Raw genomic sequence first — 17170 nt, 5'->3', positions numbered from 1 at the left:
CTGAAACAGATGATCCCACGTCAGGACTGAAACAGATGATCCCTGGTCAGGACTGAAACAGATGATCCCTGGTCAGGACTGAAACAGATGATCCCTGGTCAGGACTGAAACAGATGATCCCTGGTCAGGACTGAAACAGATGATCCCACGTCAGGACTGAAACAGATGATCCCTGGTCAGGACTGAAACAGATGATCCCACGTCAGGACTGAAACAGATGATCCCACATCAGGACTGAAACAGATGATCCCTGGTCAGGACTGAACCAGATGATCCCTGGTCAGGACTGAAACAGATGATCCCTGGTCAGGACTGAAACAGATGATCCCTGGTCAGGACTGAAACAGATGATCCCTGGTCAGGACTGAAACAGATGATCCCTCATCAGGACTGAAACAGATGATCCCTGGTCAGGACTGAAACAGATGATCCCTGGTCAGGACTGAAACAGATGATCCCAAGTCAGGACTGAAACAGATGATCCCTTGTCAGGACTGAAACAGATGATCCCACGTCAGGACTGAAACAGATGATCCCACGTCAGGACTGAAACAGATGATCCCACATCAGGAGTGAAACAGATGATCCCACGCCAGGACTGAAACAGATGATCCCACGTCAGGACTGAAACAGATGATCCCACGTCAGGACTGAAACAGATGATCCCACGTCAGGACTGAAACAGATGATCCCACGTCAGGACTGAAACAGATGATCCCTGGTCAGGACTGAAACAGATGATCCCACATCAGGACTGAAACAGATGATCCCTGGTCAGGACTGAAACAGATGATCCCACGTCAGGACTGAACCAGATGATCCCACGTCAGGACTGAACCAGATGATCCCTGGTCAGGACTGAAACAGATGATCCCTGGTCAGGACTGAAACAGATGATCCCTGGTCAGGACTGAAACAGATGATCCCTGGTCAGGACTGAAACAGATGATCCCTGGTCAGGACTGAAACAGATGATCCCTCATCAGGACTGAAACAGATGATCCCTGGTCAGGACTGAAACAGATGATCCCTGGTCAGGACTGAAACAGATGATCCCACGTCAGGACTGAAACAGATGATCCCTGGTCAGGACTGGAACAGATGATCCCTGGTCAGGACTGAAACAGATGAACCCACGTCAGGACTGAAACAGATGATCCCTGGTCAGGACTGAACCAGATGATCCCTGGTCAGGACTGAAACAGATGATCCCTGGTCAGGACTGAAACAGATGATCCTTGGCCAGGACTGAAACAGATGATCCCTGGTCAGGACTGAAACAGATGATCCCTGGTCAGGACTGAAACAGATGATCCCTGCTCAGGACTGAAACAGATGATCCCTGGTCAGGACTGAAACAGATGATCCCTGGTCAGGACTGAAACAGATGATCCCACGTCAGGACTGAAACAGATGATCCCTGGTCAGGACTGAAACAGACGATCCCTGGTCAGGACTGAAACAGACGATCCCTGGTCAGGACTGAAACAGATGATCCCTGGTCAGGACTGAAACAGATGATCCCTGGTCAGGACTGAAACAGATGATCCCTGGTCAGGACTGAAACAGATGATCCCTGGTCAGGACTGAAACAGATGATCCCACGCCAGGACTGAAACAGATGATCCCTGGTCAGGACTGAAACAGATGATCCCACGTCAGGACTGAAACAGATGATCCCACGTCAGGACTGAAACAGATGATCCCTCATCAGGAGTGAAACAGATGATCCCACGTCAGGACTGAAACAGATGATCCCACGTCAGGACTGAAACAGATGATCCCACGTCAGGACTGAAACAGATGATCCCACGTCAGGACTGAAACAGATGATCCCTGGTCAGGACTGAAACAGATGATCCCTGGTCAGGACTGAAACAGATGATCCCTGGTCAGGACTGAAACAGATGATCCCTGGTCAGGACTGAAACAGATGATCCCTCATCAGGACTGACTATCTCTCTCAGGTCTCCATGTTCCTCACAGTAAGGATGGACTGACCATAGATCATTGGACTTTCTTGCCAGGGATGAGGATGGGAGTGGGTTAGAAAGGAAACGTTTCCAGTTCTCAGATTTACCTCACCCTCCCTAGAGGGGGAGAGGGGTATGTATGTACCTCACCCTCCCTAGAGGGGGAGAGGGGTATGTATGTACCTCACCCTCCCTAGAGGGGGAGAGGGGTATGTATGTACCTCACCCTCCCTAGAGGGGGAGAGGGGTATGTATATACCTCACCCTCCCTAGAGTGGGAGAGGGGTATGTATGTACCTCACCCTCCCTAGAGGGGGAGAGGGGTATGTATGTACCTCACCCTCCCTAGAGGAAGAGAGGGGTATGTGTGTACCTCACCCTCCCTAGAGGGGGAGAGGGGTATGTATGTACCTCACCCTCCCTAGAGGGGGAGAGGGGTATGTGTGTACCTCACCCTCCCTAGAGGGGGCGAGGGGTATGTATGTACCTCACCCTCCCTAGAGGGGGAGAGGGGTATGTATGTACCTCACCCTACCTAGAGGGGGAGAGGGGTATGTATGTGCCTCACCCTCCCTAGAGGGGGAGAGGGGTATGTATGTACCTCACCCTCCCTAGAGGGGGAGAGGGGTATGTATGTGCCTCACCCTCCCTAGAGGGGGAGAGGGGTATGTATGTACCTCACCCTCCCTAGAGGGGGACAGGGGTATGTATGTACCTCACCCTCCCTAGAGGGGAGAGGGGTATGTATGTGCCTCACCCTCCCTAGAGGGGGAGAGGGGTATGTATGTGCCTCACCCTCCCTAGAGGGGAGAGGGGTATGTATGTACCTCACCCTCCCTAGAGGGGGAGAGGGGTATGTATGTACCTCACCCTCCCTAGAGGGGGAGAGGGGTATGTATGTGCCTCACCCTCCCTAGAGGGGGAGAGGTGTATGTATGTGCCTCACCCTCCCTAGAGGGGGAGAGGGGTATGTATGTACCTCACCCTCCCTAGAGGGGGAGAGGGGTATGTATGTACCTCACCCTCCCTAGAGGGGAGAGGGGTATGTATGTGCCTCACCCTCCCTAGAGGGGGAGAGGGGTATGTATGTGCCTCACCCTCCCTAGAGGGGTATGTATGTAGCTCACCCTCCCTAGAGGGGTATGTATGTACCTCACCTTCCCTAGAGGGGGAGAGGGGTATGTATGTACCTCACCCTCCCTAGAGGGGGAGAGGGGTATGTATGTACCTCACCCTCCCTAGAGGGGGAGAGGGGTATGTATGTACCTCACCCTACCTAGAGGGGGAGAGGGGTATGTATGTACCTCACCCTACCTAGAGGGGGAGAGGGGTATATATGTGCCTCACCCTCCCTAGAGGGGGAGAGGGGTATATATGTACCTCACCCTCCCTAGAGGGGGAGAGGGGTATGTACCTCACCCTCCCTAGAGGGGGAGAGGGGTATGTATTTACCTCACCCTCCCTAGAGGCGGAGAGGGGTATGTATGTGCCTCACCCTCCCTAGAGGTGGAGAGGGGTATGTATGTGCCTCACCCTCCCTAGAGGGGGAGAGGGGTATGTATGTGCCTCACCCTCCCTAGAGGGGGAGAGGGGTATGTATGTACCTCACCCTCCCTAGAGGGGAGAGGGGTATGTATGTGCCTCACCCTCCCTAGAGGGGGAGAGGGGTATGTATGTGCCTCACCCTCCCTAGAGGGGTATGTATGTACCTCACCCTCCCTAGAGGGGGAGAGGGGTATGTATGTACCTCACCCTCCCTAGAGGGGGAGAGGGGTATGTATGTACCTCACCCTCCCTAGAGGGGAGAGGGGTATGTATGTGCCTCACCCTCCCTAGAGGGGGAGAGGGGTATGTATGTGCCTCACCCTCCCTAGAGGGGTATGTATGTACCTCACCCTCCCTAGAGGGGGAGAGGGGTATGTATGTAGCTCACCCTCCCTAGAGGGGGAGATGGGTATGTATGTACCTCACCTTCCCTAGAGGGGGAGAGGGGTATGTATGTACCTCACCCTCCCTAGAGGGGGAGAGGGGTATGTATGTACCTCACCTTCCCTAGAGGGGGAGAGGGGTATGTATGTACCTCACCCTCCCTAGAGGGGGAGAGGGGTATGTATGTACCTCACCCTCCCTAGAGGGGGAGAGGGGTATGTATGTGCCTCACCCTCCCTAGAGGGGGAGAGGGGTATGTATGTACCTCACCCTCCCTAGAGGGGGAGAGGGGTATGTGTGTGCCTCACCCTCCCTAGAGGGGGAGAGGGGTATGTATGTGCCTCACCCTCCCTAGAGGGGGAGAGGGGTATGTGTGTGCCTCACCCTCCCTAGAGGGGGAGAGGGGTATGTATGTGCCTCACCCTCCCTAGAGGGGGAGAGGGGTATGTATGTAGCTCACCCTCCCTAGAGGGGGAGAGGGGTATGTATGTACCTCAGGGGGGTGATTGGCTTGTGACTCACCCCTACATCCCCCGTAATATTATCAGGGATGAGATACGGTGGGTGCAAACTGCTTTTTCCACGACAGTGAAGCTAGAGCTCTGCATTAATTCACCGATAAACTCTGCCTTAATTCACTGATGCTGTGATACATTATTGCCCACAAGGGAAGGAGGAAGTGAAGGTAGAACGGAGAGAGGAACAGGGTGATAGTAAGACCTATCTGTCCTGTGGAGTATTAATCCTGATGGAACAGGGTGATAGTAAGTCCTATCTGTCCTGTGGAGTATTGATCCTGATGGAACGGGGTGATAGTAAGTCCTATCTGTCCTGTGGAGTATTAATCCTGATGGAACAGGGTGATAGTAAGACCTATCTGTCCTGTGGAGTATTAATCCTGATGGAACAGGGTGATAGTAAGACCTATCTGTCCTGTGGAGTATTAATCCTGACGGAACAGGGTGATAGTAAGACCTATCTGTCCTGTGGAGTATTAATCCTGACGGAACAGGGTGAAAGTAAGACCTATCTTTCCTGTGGAGTATTAATCCTGATGGAACGGGGTGATAGTAAGACCTATCTGTCCTGTGGAGTATTAATCCTGATGGAACGGGGTGATAGTAAGACCTATCTGTCCTGTGGAGTATTAATCCTGATGGAACAGGGTGATAGTAAGACCTATCTGTCCTGTGGAGTATTAATCCTGATGGAACAGGGTGATAGTAAGACCTATCTGTCCTGTGGAGTATTAATCCTGACGGAACAGGGTGATAGTAAGACCTATCTGTCCTGTGGAGTATTAATCCTGACGGAACAGGGTGATAGTAAGACCTATCTGTCCTGTGGAGTATTAATCCTGACGGAACAGGGTGATAGTAAGACCTATCTGTCCTGTGGAGTATTAATCCTGACGGAACAGGGTGATAGTAAGACCTATCTGTCCTGTGGAGTATTGATCCTGATGGAACGGGGTGATAGTAAGTCCTATCTGTCCTGTGGAGTATTGATCCTGATGGAACGGGGTGATAGTAAGACCTATCTGTCCTGTGGAGTATTGATCCTGATGGAACGGGGTGATAGTAAGTCCTATCTGTCCTGTGGAGTATTAATCCTGATGGAACAGGGTATTAGTAAGACCTATCTGTCCTGTGGAGTATTAATCCTGATGGAACAGGGTGATAGTAAGACCTATCTGTCCTGTGGAGTATTAATCCTGATGGAACAGGGTGATAGTAAGACCTATCTGTCCTGTGGAGTATTAATCCTGACGGAACAGGGTGATAGTAAGACCTATCTGTCCTGTGGAGTATTAATCCTGACGGAACAGGGTGATAGTAAGACCTATCTGTCCTGTGGAGTATTAATCCTGACGGAACAGGGTGATAGTAAGACCTATCTGTCCTGTGGAGTATTAATCCTGACGGAACAGGGTGATAGTAAGACCTATCTGTCCTGTGGAGTATTAATCCTGACGGAACAGGGTGATAGTAAGACCTATCTGTCCTGTGGAGTATTAATCCTGACGGAACAGGGTGATAGTAAGACCTATCTGTCCTGTGGAGTATTAATCCTGACGGAACAGGGTGAAAGTAAGACCTATCTTTCCTGTGGAGTATTAATCCTGATGGAACGGGGTGTAAGTAAGACCTATCTGTCCTGTGGAGTATTAATCCTGACGGAACAGGGTGATAGTAAGACCTATCTGTCCTGTGGAGTATTAATCCTGACGGAACAGGGTGATAGTAAGACCTATCTGTCCTGTGGAGTATTAATCCTGACGGAACAGGGTGATAGTAAGACCTATCTGTCCTGTGGAGTATTAATCCTGATGGAACGGGGTATTAGTAAGACCTATCTGTCCTGTGGAGTATTAATCCTGATGGAACGGGGTGATAGTAAGACCTATCTGTCCTGTGGAGTATTAATCCTGACGGAACGGGGTGATAGTAAGACCTATCTGTCCTGTGGAGTATTAATCCTGACGGAACAGGGTGATAGTAAGACCTATCTGTCCTGTGGAGTATTAATCCTGATGGAACAGGGTGATAGTAAGACCTATCTGTCCTGTGGAGTATTAATCCTGACGGAACAGGGTGATAGTAAGACCTATCTGTCCTGTGGAGTATTAATCCTGATGGAACGGGGTGATAGTAAGACCTATCTGTCCTGTGGAGTATTAATCCTGATGGAACAGGGTGATAGTAAGACCTATCTGTCCTGTGGAGTATTAATCCTGATGGAACAGGGTGATAGTAAGACCTATCTGTCCTGTGGAGTATTAATCCTGACGGAACAGGGTGGTAGTAAGACCTATCTGTCCTGTGGAGTATTAATCCTGACGGAACAGGGTGATAGTAAGACCTATCTGTCCTGTGGAGTATTAATCCTGACGGAACAGGGTGATAGTAAGACCTATCTGTCCTGTGGAGTATTAATCCTGACGGAACAGGGTGATAGTAAGACCTATCTGTCCTGTGGAGTATTGATCCTGATGGAATGGGGTGATAGTAAGTCCTATCTGTCCTGTGGAGTATTGATCCTGATGGAACGGGGTGATAGTAAGACCTATCTGTCCTGTGGAGTATTGATCCTGATGGAACGGGGTGATAGTAAGACCTATCTGTCCTGTGGAGTATTGATCCTGATGGAACGGGGTGATAGTAAGACCTATCTGTCCTGTGGAGTATTAATCCTGACGGAACAGGGTGATAGTAAGACCTATCTGTCCCGTGGAGTATTGATCCTGATGGAATGGGGTGATAGTAATTCCTATCTGTCCTGTGGAGTATTGATCCTGATGGAACGGGGTGATAGTAAGACCTATCTGTCCTGTGGAGTATTGATCCTGATGGAACGGGGTGATAGTAAGACCTATCTGTCCTGTGGAGTATTAATCCTGACGGAACAGGGTGATAGTAAGACCTATCTGTCCCGTGGAGTATTGATCCTGATGGAACGGGGTGATAGTAAGACCTATCTGTCCTGTGGAGTATTGATCCTGATGGAACAGGGTGATAGTAAGACCTATCTGTCCTGTGGAGTATTGATCCTGATGGAACGGGGTGATAGTAAGACCTATCTGTCCTGTGGAGTATTGATCCTGATGGAACAGGGTGATAGTAAGACCTATCTGTCCCGTGGAGTATTGATCCTGATGGAACGGGGTGATAGTAAGACCTATCTGTCCTGTGGAGTATTGATCCTGATGGAACAGGGTGATAGTAAGACCTATCTGTCCTGTGGAGTATTGATCCTGATGGAACGGGGTGATAGTAAGACCTATCTGTCCTGTGGAGTATTAATCCTGACGGAACAGGGTGATAGTAAGACCTATCTGTCCTGTGGAGTATTGATCCTGATGGAACGGGGTATTAGTAAGACCTATCTGTCCTGTGGAGTATTGATCCTGATGGAACGGGGTGATAGTAAGACCTATCTGTCCTGTGGAGTATTAATCCTGACGGAACAGGGTGATAGTAAGACCTATCTGTCCTGTGGAGTATTAATCCTGACGGAACAGGGTGATAGTAAGACCTATCTGTCCTGTGGAGTATTAATCCTGACGGAACAGGGTGATAGTAAGACCTATCTGTCCTGTGGAGTATTAATCCTGACGGAACAGGGTGATAGTAAGACCTATCTGTCCTGTGGAGTATTAATCCTGACGGAACAGGGTGATAGTAAGACCTATCTGTCCTGTGGAGTATTAATCCTGACGGAACAGGGTGATAGTAAGACCTATCTGTCCTGTGGAGTATTAATCCTGATGGAACGGGGTGATAGTAAGACCTATCTGTCCTGTGGAGTATTAATCCTGACGGAACGGGGTGATAGTAAGACCTATCTGTCCTGTGGAGTATTAATCCTGATGGAACGGGGTGATAGTAAGACCTATCTGTCCTGTGGAGTATTAATCCTGATGGAACGGGGTGATAGTAAGACCTATCTGTCCTGTGGAGTATTAATCCTGACGGAACGGGGTGATAGTAAGACCTATCTGTCCTGTGGAGTATTAATCCTGATGGAACGGGGTGATAATAAGACCTATCTGTCCTGTGGAGTATTGATCCTGATGGAACGGGGTGATAGTAAGACCTATCTGTCCTGTGGAGTATTAATCCTGACGGAACAGGGTGATAGTAAGACCTATCTGTCCTGTGGAGTATTAATCCTGACGGAACAGGGTGATAGTAAGACCTATCTGTCCTGTGGAGTATTAATCCTGACGGAACAGGGTGATAGTAAGACCTATCTGTCCTGTGGAGTATTAATCCTGACGGAACAGGGTGATAGTAAGACCTATCTGTCCTGTGGAGTATTAATCCTGACGGAACAGGGTGATAGTAAGACCTATCTGTCCTGTGGAGTATTAATCCTGACGGAACAGGGTGATAGTAAGACCTATCTGTCCTGTGGAGTATTAATCCTGACGGAACAGGGTGATAGTAAGACCTATCTGTCCTGTGGAGTATTAATCCTGATGGAACGGGGTGATAGTAAGACCTATCTGTCCTGTGGAGTATTAATCCTGACGGAACGGGGTGATAGTAAGACCTATCTGTCCTGTGGAGTATTAATCCTGATGGAACGGGGTGATAGTAAGACCTATCTGTCCTGTGGAGTATTAATCCTGATGGAACGGGGTGATAGTAAGACCTATCTGTCCTGTGGAGTATTAATCCTGACGGAACGGGGTGATAGTAAGACCTATCTGTCCTGTGGAGTATTAATCCTGATGGAACGGGGTGATAGTAAGACCTATCTGTCCTGTGGAGTATTGATCCTGATGGAACGGGGTGATAGTAAGACCTATCTGTCCTGTGGAGTATTAATCCTGACGGAACAGGGTGATAGTAAGACCTATCTGTCCTGTGGAGTATTGATCCTGATGGAACAGGGTGATAGTAAGACCTATCTGTCCTGTGGAGTATTAATCCTGATGGAACAGGGTATTAGTAAGTCCTATCTGTACTGTGGAGTATTGATCCTGATGGAACGGGGTGATAGTAAGACCTATCTGTCCTGTGGAGTATTGATCCTGATGGAACAGGGTGATAGTAAGACCTATCTGTCCTGTGGAGTATTAATCCTGATGGAACAGGATATTAGTAATTCCTATCTGTACTGTGGAGTATTGATCCTGATGGAACAGGGTGATAGTAAGTCCTATCTGTACTGTGGAGTATTGATCCTGACGGAACGGGGTGATAGTAAGTCCTATCTGTCCTGTGGAGTATTGATCCTGATGGAACGGGGTGATAGTAAGTCCTATCTGTACTGTGGAGTATTGATCCTGATGGAACAGGGTATTAGTAAGTCCTATCTGTACTGTGGAGAATTGATCCTGACGGAACGGGGTGATAGTAAGTCCTATCTGTACCGTGGAGTATTGATCCTGATGGAACAGGGTATTAGTAAGTTCTATCTGTACTGTGGAGTATTGATCCTGATGGAACAGGGTATTAGTAAGTTCTATCTGTACTGTGGAGTATTGATCCTGATGGAACAGGGTATTAGTAAGTTCTATCTGTACTGTGGAGTATTGATCCTGATGGAACAGGGTATTAGTAAGTTCTATCTGTACTGTGGAGTATTGATCCTGATGGAACAGGGTATTAGTAAGTCCTATCTGTACCGTGGAGTATTGATCCTGATGAAACAGGGTATTAGTAAGTTCTATCTGTACTGTGGAGTATTGATCCTGATGGAACAGGGTATTAGTAAGTTCTATCTGTACTGTGGAGTATTGATCCTGATGGAACAGGGTATTAGTAAGTTCTATCTGTACTGTGGAGTATTGATCCTGATGGAACAGGGTATTAGTAAGTTCTATCTGTACTGTGGAGTATTGATTCTGATGGAACAGGGTATTAGTAAGTTCTATCTGTACTGTGGAGTATTGATCCTGATGGAACAGGGTATTAGTAAGTTCTATCTGTCCTGTGGAGAATTGATCCTGCACTCTGACATGGTGAATATCGAATGTGATTACTCAGACTGGACATGTAAGCAGTGGTGTAAAGTATTTAAGTAAAAATAGTTGAAAGTACAACCTCAGTAGTTTTTTTTGGTATCTGTACTTTACTTTCCTATTTATTTACAACTTTTACTTTTACTTCACTACATTCCTAAAGAAAATGATGTACATTTTACTCTATACATTTTCCCTGGCACACAAATGTACTCGTTACATTTTGAATGCTTAGCAGGACAGGGAAATGGTCTAATTCACACACTTATCAAGAGAACATCCCTGGTCATCGCTACTGCCTCTGATCTGGCGGACTCACTAAATACATGCTTCGTTTGTAAAATTTGTCTGAGCGTGTGCCCCTGGCCACCCGTAAATTACAAAAACATGAAAATTGTGCCGTCTCGTTTGTTTAATATAAGGAATTTGAATTTATACTTTTCCTTTTCCTTTTACTATTGATACTTAAGTATATTTCAAAACAAATATTTTCAGACTTTTACTCAAGTAGTATTTTACTGGGTGACTTTCACTTTTATTTGAGTCATTTTCTATTAAGGTATCTTTACTTTTACTCAAGTATGACAAGTGGTTACTTTTTCCACCGCTGCGTGTAAGGGCATCAATGTGACTACTCAAACTGGACATGTACGAGCATCAATTCACAGTAGTCAAAAAGTTAAAGAGCACTGTACAGTAATGCCATTATTGATGTACCCATAAAGAAAACATTCCTTACAATATGGGTGCACTCAATCAAACTGCTAAGTGAATGAAGTCCAATAGAACAACATTGTGATGGAAATAGACTGTAGTAGTAGTGGGTTTAACAGAGTTGTTATGGAAACAGACTGTAGGAGTAGTGGGTTTAACAGAGTTGTTATGGAAACAGACTGTAGTAGTAGTGGGTTTAACAGAGTTGTTATGGAAACAGACTGTAGGAGTAGTGTGTTTAACAGAGTTGTTATGGAAACAGACTGTAGTAGTAGTGGGTTTAACAGAGTTGTTATGGAAACAGATTGTAGTAGTAGTGGGTTTAAAAGAGTTGTTATGGAAACAGACTGTAGGAGTAGTGTGTTTAACAGAGTTGTTATGGAAACAGACTGTAGTAGTAGTGGGTTTAACAGAGTTGTTATGGAAACAGATTGTAGTAGTAGTGGGTTTAAAAGAGTTGTTATGGAAACAGACTGTAGGAGTAGTGGGTTTAAAAGAGTTGTTATGGAAACAGACTGTAGGAGTAGTGGGTTTAACAGAGTTGTTATGGAAACAGACTGTAGTAGTAGTGGGTTTAAAAGAGTTGTTATGCAAACAGACTGTAGTAGTAGTGGGTTTAACAGAGTTGTTATTTCACATATGTGTGTTGCCTCTAGTGAATCTGTTCTGATTTGTTAGAGCTCTTGAAGCACCATGACTCAACCCTGTTTCTTTTTTCTTTTTCCATTGATATTACTCATTCACAAACCTCAGCATGAGTAGCTGCCTGTGGTCAAGTGAAAAGTGAATGTTTAGCCGTGAGTGGGGAACATTGGATGTAAGGAGAGAGCACAACACCTGTTTACTCAGAGGAAAAGGGTCATCCTGGTTCTTAAAGTGGTAGTTCTCAGCGTTGGGTCAGTGCCTCTGTGAGCCTCCTCCATTTAAACGGACTGTTAGAAAACATCTGTTTTCCACGAGGAGGTTTTAAGGTTCATTCGGGCCCGATCCATGTTGAGCTTTTTATGGGTTTATTTTGTCTCAGATGTGAGTGTGGTGTCCCTGCATGTTTCCCCTTCTCTCAGTAGGAAGAGAGAAGAGGCCTGAGGAAGATCAGAGGATTCCCGTGTCTGACTTCATGTTGTTTTCCAAGCATATTTTTATTGTGATTTATACAACCATATTCACAAATATCTCCCCAGAGTGGACGGGCAGTCTGAGTAAACTCTTGTGGGTCACCAACACAGTGGACAGGCAGTCTGAGTGACCTCTTGTGGGTCACCAACACAGTGGACAGGCAGTCTGAGTGACGTCTTGGGGGTTACCAACACAGTGGACAGGCAGTCTGAGTGACGTCTTGGAAGTTACCAACACAGTGGACAGGCAGTCTGAGTGACCTCTCGGGGGTTACCAACACAGTGGACAGGCAGACCGAGTGACGTATTGGGGGTCACCAACACAGTGGACAGGCAGTTTGAGTGACGTATTGGGGTCACCAACACAGTGGACAGGCAGTCTGAGTGACCTCTCGGGGTTACCAACACAGTGGACAGGCAGACCGAGTGACGTATTGGGGGTCACCAACACAGTGGACAGGCAGACCGAGTGACGTATTGGGGGTCACCAACACAGTGGACAGGCAGTTTGAGTGACGTATTGGGGTCACCAACACAGTGGACAGGCAGTCTGAGTGATGTCTTGGGGTCACCAACACAGTGGACAGGCAGTCTGAGTGACCTCTCTGGGTCACCAACACAGTGGACAGGCAGTCTGAGTGACCTCTCTGGGTCACCAACACAGTGGACAGGCAGTCTGAGTGACCTCTCGGGGTTACCAACACAGTGGACAGGCAGTCTGAGTGACATCTTGGTGGTCACCAACACAGTGGACAGGCAGTCTGAGTGACCTCTCGGGGTTACCAACACAGTGGACAGGCAGTCTGAGTGACATCTTGGTGGTCACCAACACAGTGGACAGGCAGTCTGAGTGACCTCTCGGGGTTACCAACACAGTGGACAGGCAGACCGAGTGACGTATTGGGGGTCACCAACACAGTGGACAGGCAGTTTGAGTGACGTATTGGGGTCACCAACACAGTGGACAGGCAGTCTGAGTGATGTCTTGGGGTCACCAACACAGTGGACAGGCAGTCTGAGTGACCTCTCTGGGTCACCAACACAGTGGACAGGCAGTCTGAGTGACCTCTCTGGGTCACCAACACAGTGGACAGGCAGTCTGAGTGACCTCTCGGGGTTACCAACACAGTGGACAGGCAGTCTGAGTGACATCTTGGTGGTCACCAACACAGTGGACAGGCAGTCTGAGTGACCTCTCGGGGTTACCAACACAGTGGACAGGCAGTCTGAGTGACATCTTGGTGGTCACCAACACAGTGGACAGGCAGTCTGAGTGACCTCTCGGGGTTCCCAACACAGTGGACAGGCAGTCTGAGTGACCTCTCTGGGTCACCAACACAGTGGACAGGCAGTCTGAGTGACCTCTCTGGGTCACCAACACAGTGGACAGGCAGTCTGAGTGACCTCTCGGGGTCACCAACACAGTGGACAGGCAGTCTGAGTGACCTCTCGGGGTTACCAACACAGTGGACAGGCAGTCTGAGTGACCTCTCGGGGTTACCAACACAGTGGACAGGCAGTCTGAGTGACCTCTCGGGGATACCAACACAGTGGACAGGCAGTCTGAGTGACATCTTGGTGGTCACCAACACAGTGGACAGGCAGTCTGAGTGACCTCTCGGGGTTACCAACACAGTGGACAGGCAGACTGAGTGACGTCTTGGGGGTCACCAACACAGTGGACTGAGTGACTGGGCCGAGGTTTTGAGAGAGGTGCTCTGCTCTGGAGGACAGGCTACTACAGTCTCTGGGGAGAGGGAAGCTTCAGACCGGGCTCTCCAACCCTGTTCCTGGAGAGCTACCCTCCTGTAGGTTTTCACTCTGACCACAGTTTTCACAAACCTGATTCAGTTATCAACCAGCTAATTAATAAAATCAGGTGTGCTAAATTTGGTTTGGAGTGAAAACCTACAGTACAGGAAGGTACAGAAGCTGTTCAGGAACAGGGTTGGAGTTTAAACCTACAGGAAGGTACAGAAGCTGTTCAGGAACAGGGTTGGAGTTTAAACCTACAGGAAGGTACAGAAGCTCTTCAGGAACAGGGTTGGAGTTTAAACCTACAGGAAGGTACAGAAGCTCTTCAGGAACAGGGTTGGAGTTTAAACCTACAGGAAGATACAGAAGCTGTTCAGGAACAGGGTTGGAGTTTAAACCTACAGGAAGGTACAGAAGCTCTTCAGGAACAGGGTTGGAGTTTAAACCTACAGGAAGGTACAGAAGCTCTTCAGGAACAGGGTTGGAGTTTAAACCTACAGGAAGGTACAGAAGCTCTTCAGGATCAGGGTTGGAGTTTAAACCTACAGGAAGGTACAGAAGCTCTTCAGGAACAGGGTTGGAGTTTAAACCTACAGGAAGGTACAGAAGCTCTTCAGGAACAGGGTTGGAGTTTAAACCTACAGGAAGGTACAGAAGCTCTTCAGGAACAGGGTTGGAGTTTAAACCTACAGGAAGGTACAGAAGCTCTTCAGGAACAGGGTTGGAGTTTAAACCTACAGGAAGGTACAGAAGCTCTTCAGGAACAGGGTTGGAGTTTAAACCTACAGGAAGGTACAGAAGCTCTTCAGGAACAGGGTTGGAGTTTAAACCTACAGGAAGGTACAGAAGCTCTTCAGGAACAGGGTTGGAGTTTAAACCTACAGGAAGGTACAGAAGCTCTTCAGGAACAGGGTCGGAGTTTAAACCTACAGGAAGGTACAGAAGCTCTTCAGGAACAGGGTCGGAGTTTAAACCTACAGGACGGTACAGAAGCTGTTCAGGAACAGGGTTGGAGTTTAAACCTACAGGAAGGTACAGAAGCTCTTCAGGAACAGGGTTGGAGTTTAAACCTACAGGAAGGTACAGAAGCTCTTCAGGAACAGGGTTGGAGTTTAAACCTACAGGAAGGTACAGAAGCTCTTCAGGAACAGGGTTGGAGTTTAAACCTACAGGAAGGTACAGAAGCTCTTCAGGAACAGGGTTGGAGTTTAAACCTACAGGAAGGTACAGAAGCTCTTCAGGAACAGGGTCGGAGTTTAAACCTACAGGAAGGTACAGAAGCTCTTCAGGAACAGGGTCGGAGTTTAAACCTACAGGACGGTACAGAAGCTGTTCAGGAACAGGGTTGGAGTTTAAACCTACAGGAAGGTACAGAAGCTCTTCAGGAACAGGGTTGGAGTTTAAACCTACAGGAAGGTACAGAAGCTCTTCAGGAACAGGGTTGGAGTTTAAACCTACAGGAAGGTACCTCTTCAAGGGCAGGGTTGGAGTTTAAACCTACAGGAAGGTACCTCTTCAAGTACAGGGTTGGAGTTTAAACCTACAGGAAGGTACCTCTTCAAGTACAGGGTTGGAGTTCAAACCTACAGGAAGGTAGCTCTTCAAGTACAGGGTTGGAGTTTAAACCTTCAGGAAGGTAGCTCTTCAAGTACAGGGTTGGAGTTTAAACCTTCAGGAAGGTAGCTCTTCAAGTACAGGGTTGGAGTTTAAACCTACAGGAAGGTACCTCTTCAAGTACAGGGTTGGAGTTTAAACCTACAGGAAGGTACCTCTTCAAGTACAGGGTTGGAGTTTAAACCTACAGGAAGGTACCTCTTCAAGTACAGGGTTGGAGTTTAAACCTACAGCAAGGTACCTCTTCAAGTACAGGGTTGGAAAGCCCTGCTTCAGACAGACAATTCTGTTAGGAATATAATATCATGATAGCATCCTTGTTAGGCAACAAAATGACATTGCTCTTAGACTGACGGTCTACAGATGTATCCACAGCTTACGGCCAAGGTTCCCTCTTGCAATAAGGACAAGAGCATTACATGATTGTCAGGATATGACACTGATACCAAAATACGTAGTATCTGCTCATAAAGGATGATATGGCTCAGCTTTAGTCAAGTGGAGCATGTTTAAGACCACATTTGGCCGAGAATCTTACACTTCGTTTAACATCTTGAATCAGTCAGGATAGATTCCTCTGTGTGCTTAATAATGTTATGTCATTTATCAAGGTCAATCTGCTGGAAAACACATTTTACTTCTTTCAATGGGGCTTAAGTCCTTTAGAGTCCTTTTGGGAGCGTTCTCTCACACAAAATGTGCTTTAATGTGAGGTTCTCTTGTGAGGGGCAAGGAGTGTTATTAGTACCAGATGACAAAAAAGAGTTTCAGTATGGTGAGAAGGAAAATAGACAGTACATCTCCCACCATTAAACAGAAACACGATCCCTGTAAGGAGACAGTATTTGCCCACTGTTCCATTTTCCATCATGGTTACTGTTATTGTAGCCTCTGTCAATGAGTTCTAAGAAGTTTATTCTCTTTCGCGAGACCAATTCAATTTCTCAATATAAACGCAACATCTAAAGTGTAGGTTTCATGAGCTGAAAGAAAAGATCCCAGAAATGTTCCATACTCACAAAAAAAAGCTTTATTTCACAAATTTGTGCATTTTGTGCACAAATTTGTTTACAACCCAGTTAGTGAGCATTTCTCCTTTACCAAGTTAATATATCCACCTGACAGGTGTGGCATATCAAGAAGCTGAATAAACAGAGTGATTATTACACAGGTGCAACTTGTGCTGGGGACAATAAAAAGGCCACTCTAAAATGTGCAGTTTTGTCGCACAACACAATGCCACAGATGTCTCAAGTTTTGAGGGAGATTGCAATTGACATGCTGACTGCAGAATGTCCACCAGAGCTGTTTCCAGATAATCGAATGTTCATTTCTTTACCATAAACTGCCTCCAACGTCATTTTAGAGAATTTGGCAGTACTTCCAACCAGCCTCACAATCGCAGGCCACGTGTATGGCGTTGTGTGGGCGAACGGTTTGCTGATGTCCACATTGTGAACCGAGTGCCCCATGGTGGCGGTGGGGTTATGTCATAAGCAACGGACAACGAACACAATTGCATTTTATCGATGGCAATTTCAATGCACAGAGATACCGTGACGAGATCCTGAGGCCCATTGTCATGCCATTCATCCCCC

The sequence above is a fragment of the Salvelinus alpinus genome, chromosome 21 (assembly GCF_045679555.1).
Source record: "Salvelinus alpinus chromosome 21, SLU_Salpinus.1, whole genome shotgun sequence".
NCBI classification, from domain to species: Eukaryota; Metazoa; Chordata; class Actinopteri; order Salmoniformes; family Salmonidae; genus Salvelinus; species Salvelinus alpinus.
This window is presented reverse-complemented; position numbering follows the sequence as displayed.